A 7256-nucleotide genomic window follows, 5' to 3' on the forward strand; every position below is an offset into this window, starting at 1 on the left:
TTCTTTCTTTCTTCCAAACCATTTTATTAAGCTGGGTGGACAGGAGCCTGTAAGGAGAGTGGGGGACAGGTGGCAGTGCGGCATTGGAGCGCCCAGAGGGGTGAAGGGAGGAATCAGCGGTGGCTCTGTGTGCCAGACAGGGGAGGGCCAGCTTGGGGCTCCCTTTTGGGGGAATGGGAAAAGGAGGAAGAGGCCAGACAGCCACTTTCCTCTCCTGTCACACACACCCAAAATAATGGCATTAAGAAGCAACTCCGTACCGCGCAGAATATATGGGGAAGTCCTTCCCCTGAGCCCTGGACGCTGCAGGGTGGGAGGGGCCGTTCTGGAGGACTGTGTTGAGGCCTCCCGCTTTGGACTGCTCCTCAAACCCCTCCCCAACACCTTTCGGTCAGGCAGCTTTGAAAAGGAAACTAAACCCTAACTTCCCCTGAAATCCTAGGCAGACAAGTACATCTGTGTGAGGGACTCTTGGGTTCAAATTTTTCTGCTCCTCTCACATATGGACCTTTGTCAAGAATAGCTGCCCTGAACTTCTCCAGCAGATGGAAGGTATGATGGTTTGTGACTAAGTTTGTCTGGGTGCTGTGTGCGCTTCTAGTCCCCTCTCCTGAGAGAAGGGGTTCATCTGGCTAGATGATACTCTTGGGGAGGGGATTTCAGACAATTGAGTTCCCTTTGGAGCATCTGGTTTTCAGGCAGATCAGGGGAGTTCAGAGAAAGGCTCTTCCTGCATTTACTGCTTTTCAAGTGTGTTTAGCTCCAAATTACCAACCTATCATAGGGGCATATTTGGGGATGGCATGTTGAACTACTTCAGGGTGATACAATTCTAGAGAAAGTACCTGTGATAAACTAAGTCAAATCAACATGTGGAAAATAACAAGAATGTTATAGAAGACCATTTCCCTCATATAGGACTACTATCATAATCCCAACAGGTGGTGTTTTTTTTTTTTTTTAATATTAACATCAATATTTTCAAAGCCCATACTAAAAATATCAAGATTTTGGTGCAAGTAGTTCATTTCAGAAATGAATTTGAAGCAATAGAAATGCCTGTCAGATGCCTCACTGATTAACTGAAAGATTATATTTCTTTTTTCCTTGATAAGCACACTCATATATGTTTATACTATGCGTTCAAAATGTGCCATGTCAAAAAATATACTATAATTTGAGCCATATTTTTGAGCATTTAAATTTTTGTTATAAAACTTAGAAACTCTTTCAAACTTTGTGGTATTTTTCAGAATTACAAATAATTAGTGTCCTGTGATAAAAATGGCTTTGGAGGGAGCTCTACTCCAGAACAACTGTGTGAGGAGCTCTATGGCCTTTATCTTAGCAGAATAACCATAACAGATAAAAATTACAAAATAAGTGACCTTGTAAAGTTTCTGCAAATTTTCCTAAGAACATGGAGAAAATGAAGAAACTGTTTTCAAAAAAAAAAAAAAATCTACTAGACCTCATAGCCCTTGGGGCCTATGTTCTCCCAGCTCCTAGTTAAGGGCTGTGGTATCTCTCTGAGACAGTCAGACATTTTCCATCCTTCCCCACCATTGGCTAACTGCAGAAGGATGAAATTGCACAGGGTGAACTTCAGTCAACTGCAGCTGATAAGTTGGGGGCCACTTTCTCCCACCCTACCCCAATTTGTAGGGTGAGCGTCTTACCCAGGTGTGGCAGGGGCAAATACTTTGGCCCCAATTTCCCTCACCCCAGCTCACTTACAGTGTACAGGTTCCACCTTGAGAGATGCAGGAGGAGAAGACCAGGCTTAACCACCTCTGTATAACACCCAGTCATTCCAAGAGAAGTGAGCCACTGTCCCTACCCTCAGCTCCAGAACAGAAACTCAGAGATTTTTTTTGCTCAGAGAAAGAGGCAAGCTAGAAGAACAGAGAACACCAGAACTCTCCTCCAGGGAACTGTATTTTTGGGACATAGTTTGGGAAAGTTCAAGCATAAGGATGTTATAAAGAAAGGGGGGAAAAAGTGTAGATTTTGACGATAAGCCATGAAGATAAAGCTGCTAGTTTCATGACAGCAACAAATTAATCACAAGCTACTAGTGTACCAAAAGAGAACTAGGAAAAGAGACAGCTAAAAAGACTCCCCCTGTGGTCAGAAGAAAAATTGTGTGAGGGACTCACACATGCAAATACACATGCAAATACACATGCAAATACACATGCAAAGGCACCTATTTTAACCTGAGTCCAAATTATGTCAAAAACAGTAGAGTGCTCAGCTGGCAATTAGTGGAGTCTTAACAGTTGGATGTGATACCAACAGAAGTAGACAACATAACAGAAAGATCAAGGAAAGAGACAACACTCTGCTAAAAAACACTGTCATTCCATGGTTAGTGTGAAAAGACTGTCCTCTGTGAGGATTGGCATCAAAGGTTTCACACTGTGGGGAAAAATAGACTTCACTGAATTAAGTTCATCCAAGTCAATAAATAAATAACAAGCGTCAACCACAGCAACTCCCAAAGAGAAAGGGATCGGTATCCAGAATCAGAAACTAGTCATTGCAACTGCTCATATGAGACATTTGATTCCCACTTGGCACTAGACTGCTAGTGCCCGACCCCCAGTGATGCTGCCACACTTAAATACCATGCTTCCATTATGAATAATTTCTGCACCCAGTTTTTACCTACCTGTTTCCTAAGGTACTAGAGTTGGTCAAACATGTTTTAAATGTCATAATATGTTTAAAATATGTATTTCTCAAGTGATCTATTACCTATGATAAATTTATCAATTTGAGGTTGAAGATTAGCAAAACATTTCAATATATTAACCATTATTCCCTCATTTAAATATAACAAGTTCTTTATAAGCACTGCTGATGATGGAACATGTCTCTTTTCATTAAAAAAATATAATTTTAGGGGCGCCTGGGTGGCTCAGTCGGTTGGGCGTCTGACTCCTGATTTTGGCTCAGGTCATGATCTCATGGTTTGTGGGTTTGAGCCCCGTGTCCCACACTGACAGTGCTAACCCTGTTTGGGATTCTCTCCCTCCCTCTCTTTCTGCCCCTCCCCTACTCACTGTTGATCTCAAAAAAAAAAAAAAAAAAAAAACTTTAATGTATTTATATTATATATGTATATACATTATGTATGTATATACATTATGTATGTACATATAACATATCTAATTTTAATATTTAATTGTATTATTATACATTATACATTAATTATATATAATTTTAATATTTAATTACAAACTCTAAAATGTTGCTAGCTGCTACATCATGCAGCAAAAGGATGGCACAGTCCGTAGAAACTATGAAAAAAAAGGTTTAAGAACACAATAGGAAACTTTGCATTTACATTCAGTATCTCAATACCTAAAGACAATTGTGAGAGTAGAAGACAGCAACTACATATTGGAACTACGATTTGTAGCCATAAGAGAATTGGGAGTATTTAAAGATATCAAATCTTTGGGAGAATCTTTTATTTTTTATCATTTTATTCTTGAAGCTCTTTCTTCAGGCACCAATACCAAAGGATAAAGAAACACAGTTCAAATGACAGCCACTTCACAAGGCTTTGTAAAACGTGTGAAAAATACATTTCAAAAGAAAGAAAAACTCAAGTTTTTCCCAAAAGTATATACCACTGGGTTCTGTTGTTATTTTTCTTGTTTCCTCAAGTGAGAAATTTAAGAAGGGAGCCTGACAGAGGTACTAGCTTGGGTATAATTCAAGGGGATTTATAATAAAAATTAAATGGGATTAGAATTTTTAAGTACAAGTTATAAGGCTCTCAAGCAAATGCATGTATTACTAAAGTAGAAATTTTAAAAATGATTACTGTTTCTGACACTCAAAAAGGAAACCCTTTTTTCTTTTATATCATTTCATCTTCTTAACCTCAAATGAGTAAGATATTTTGAGATTTTTTGTTATACATATTTTTTAATGTACAACTTTATTATTTGATAATTTTCTTCTTTTTATAAGTGTTGCCATATGTATCATATGGCAACATATAAACTTCTAAGTGTATTTATTCTAGAAGTTAATGAAAGCAGTAAGGATCTTGTTTTTAGGATTATAAGAAAAAAGTAAATTTAATCCCAACACATTAAAAAGGACATTAGCTTGATTAATTCATTTTATAAAATTGAAAATATCTACTGAGATTAAATATTATTTTTTCCAAGTTCAATTTTTATTTTAGCTCCCATTGTGGATTTTCATTTATTAAACAGCTTTAACTCTCAGTCAGATGTTTTGGTTTTCTAATATTTGTTTCAAAATCTTGCAAACATATCTTTATTAATTATAGTTGGGCAGCCTAAAGTGAGTAAAATGGGTTAAATTATTCTCTTTTCAGCCATGACCTGTTATGTATTTATAACAGATACCCTGTAGATTCAGTTTAAGCTAATCTTAACCAATGATGAAAGATGTGTTCACTTCCCTGTAATGTTGGCTTAGTTTAGTGTCAAAAGCACCAGGACAGCAAATTCTCAAGTCTTCACATATCAGAAAGAGAGAAACTTTTGAAATAGTTTTCAGAAGTCAGACAGGACATCTATATAACCTTGCCCTATATACTTGGCTTGCATACCAAACACTGAGTGAAAGATTTGACTTGTGTTGTTTCAATTCCTTCAATTCTTTTGCATAACAGCCCTTGTCACTAGTAATATAACAAAGACTTCCAAAATGAATCTGTTTAAACTACATAGTCTCACATAAGAAATAACTTTTAAAAAGTTACAGTACGTGTTCTTTCTAATGAGTTTTTCATAGGACCAGACTATATACCTTTGTTTTTTAAAGTAACAAGTTTTGAACTACTTTATATTATTTGAAGTGACAATATGTAACAGGTGTTCACCATATGTAGAAAGGTGATCAAAATGAATTAAGATAGTTAGGTGTTAAAAAACATGATAGTGTTACATATCTTACTTTTTTCCACTCTACTGAAATATAATTGACATATAATGTTGTGTAAATTTAAGGTGTATGACATAATGATTTGATATAGGTATATAGTGCTAAATGATTACCTAACATAACAGTTTTTTTTCTTGTGACAAGAATTTCAAGATCTACTGTCTTAGCAACTTTCAAACATACAACATAGTATTGTTAACTATAGTCATATGTTTTACTGTATTACATACACAGAATTAATTTATCTTATAACTGGAAGTTTGTACCTATTCACCATTTTCAACCAGTTCTCCCATCCCCCTGTCCCCACCTCTGGCAACCGCAAATATGAGCTCTGTCTCTATGATTTTGTTGGTGATTTTTTTTTTCAGATTTCACATAACTCTGTATACTAATACTCAAGGAATGAGGTACCCAAAAACAGTGATAGGTAAGAATTAGCCCTAGGAAAAATTGGGAAATTAGTCAAGTGTTTGTTTCTTCTTTCCTTTTATCTTTTTTCAGTTCATCTCTTCCATGACATCTGTTTTGCCATTTTGCTCCATAGCTATTCAAGACTTTCAAGCACTGCTCTGTATGGTGGGTGGATATAATTTTGCCTTTTTTGCAATAACCCCCATAAATACATACCTACCTGGCATCTATTTCCTCAGGTCCCTTAATGTTTCTAAAGTTAATTAATATAAAAAAATAGTCTGGAAAAATATGTTAATGGATATTAATGGGTTACAATTTCTTCTTCCAAAATAATACAGTTGCTTTTTAAATAGGTTCTCCTATGAATACGTAGCATTAAGTATAAAGAATAATTATAGCAGCAAAAATTTAACACAGTTAGATAAATGGAATTTATTTTTGGTAGGCTGAGCCTTTTAGCACCTACTCTGATGACACATACTTTGGTAAGTCCTATAAAATACACCTCTGGTTGGAAACCAATTTGACAATAAATTTCATATATTGAAAAAAATAAAAAAATAAAAATTATATTACCTTCTACGTCAAAAAAATAAATAAATAAAAATAAAAAAAATACACCTCTGGTATTCAAAATGTAACCTGATGATTTTTCAATCATATCTCAAACTTGGAGACAGTATTTTAAAACTTTGGTCTATATAAGATGAATGTTCTGGGTTAGGGACCCAGAGATCTGTAGCAATATAATGAAAGTTCTCTTTCATATAGAAAGTAGAGGAAGACTTGAGATTTATTGCATACATATAAGAGAATTATATACAATTTTCCCCCCATCTTAAGCTTAATGCTATATAACACATTAATATCACATGTACTGAGTTTTTATATTTTATAATTTATTCTCAACATAATTCAATACTTAAAGAGTGGTGCCAAAAGTAAGTTTATTGTCTTTTTCTACTCTCATTTTTTGGTGTCTCTTAAACTTGTTTCTAGACTTTTTTCTGCATTTTTAAAATTAAAATGGTTCCTTTATTGTGTCATGTCTTTTTTGTTAGTTCACTTTAGTCACATCCTCCTATTCTGAATTCAAAGATCAAGCTTTTAAAATATAGCCATTGTTAATTTATTTGTATAATTTTCTTTAGCTCTTCCTAGAGATTCCCTCTGCTTCAGATGCAGTGATGAGAATGTCCGCCTCTGTGCTTCTTCAGTGACAATGACACACCCATAACACCCCCTGAGCTCCACCCTGCTTTCAGTAGCTGCCTCTGCATGTTACCTCACTTCTGTGTTCTTCCATAGTTTTTCTGATGATGAAACAGTGGAGTGATTACTTTCCATCCTATACATCTCAATTAGGTCTTGGTTAAAAATAGATTTTCCCTTGCAAGAAACATGAATGTAATGGTGCCTTTTGTGTCACACTATTAAATATCTTCCCTGGAAGAACCATCTCAGGAATCTATGCTTTAACATTTTCATGGTCACAGTTATTCATGCTATCCTTGTCTTTTAGAGATATAAAGAGGCATTTTAAATGCAATAAGCATCAGTGAATTTCAGATTCAGTCTGTCCAGTTAACACTAAAACAATTAAGTAAAAATATATACATATGTACATTTATACATACATAAAAATAATTAAAATATAACAAGAAAGCCCATATAGAAGATCACATGGCTATGAATTATTCTTTTTCACTCTCCCAGTAATTTTCAAGATTTTCAAAAAGAAAACATGCTACAAATATTTCCATATACTTTAATATGAAATATAATTTCATTTTCAAAGCTGAATAATATTCCACTGTGGAATAATATTCCATTGTGGAATAATATTCCATTCCATACATATATACATGTATGTATGTACACACACATATGTACATATACATATA

The 7256-nt window shown here is 35.0% G+C and overlaps 1 long non-coding RNA gene across 1 annotated transcript in view; it reads left to right on the plus strand.

Moving 5' to 3' along the window:
• The window catches only part of LOC121018650 (uncharacterized), a 7597-nt gene extending 845 nt beyond the window's left edge, over positions 1-6752 (plus strand). Inside the window, exons 2-4 of the long non-coding RNA XR_005785263.1 lie at positions 443-552; positions 5440-5514; positions 6504-6752. This is a non-coding gene — a long non-coding RNA (uncharacterized LOC121018650). The remainder of the gene's footprint in view (positions 1-442; positions 553-5439; positions 5515-6503) is intronic.
• Positions 6753-7256: the final 504 nt, after the last annotated feature.

The sequence above is a fragment of the Herpailurus yagouaroundi genome, unplaced genomic scaffold (assembly GCF_014898765.1).
Source record: "Herpailurus yagouaroundi ecotype Mexico unplaced genomic scaffold, PumYag 77, whole genome shotgun sequence".
In the NCBI taxonomy this organism is placed as follows: domain Eukaryota; kingdom Metazoa; phylum Chordata; class Mammalia; order Carnivora; family Felidae; genus Herpailurus; species Herpailurus yagouaroundi.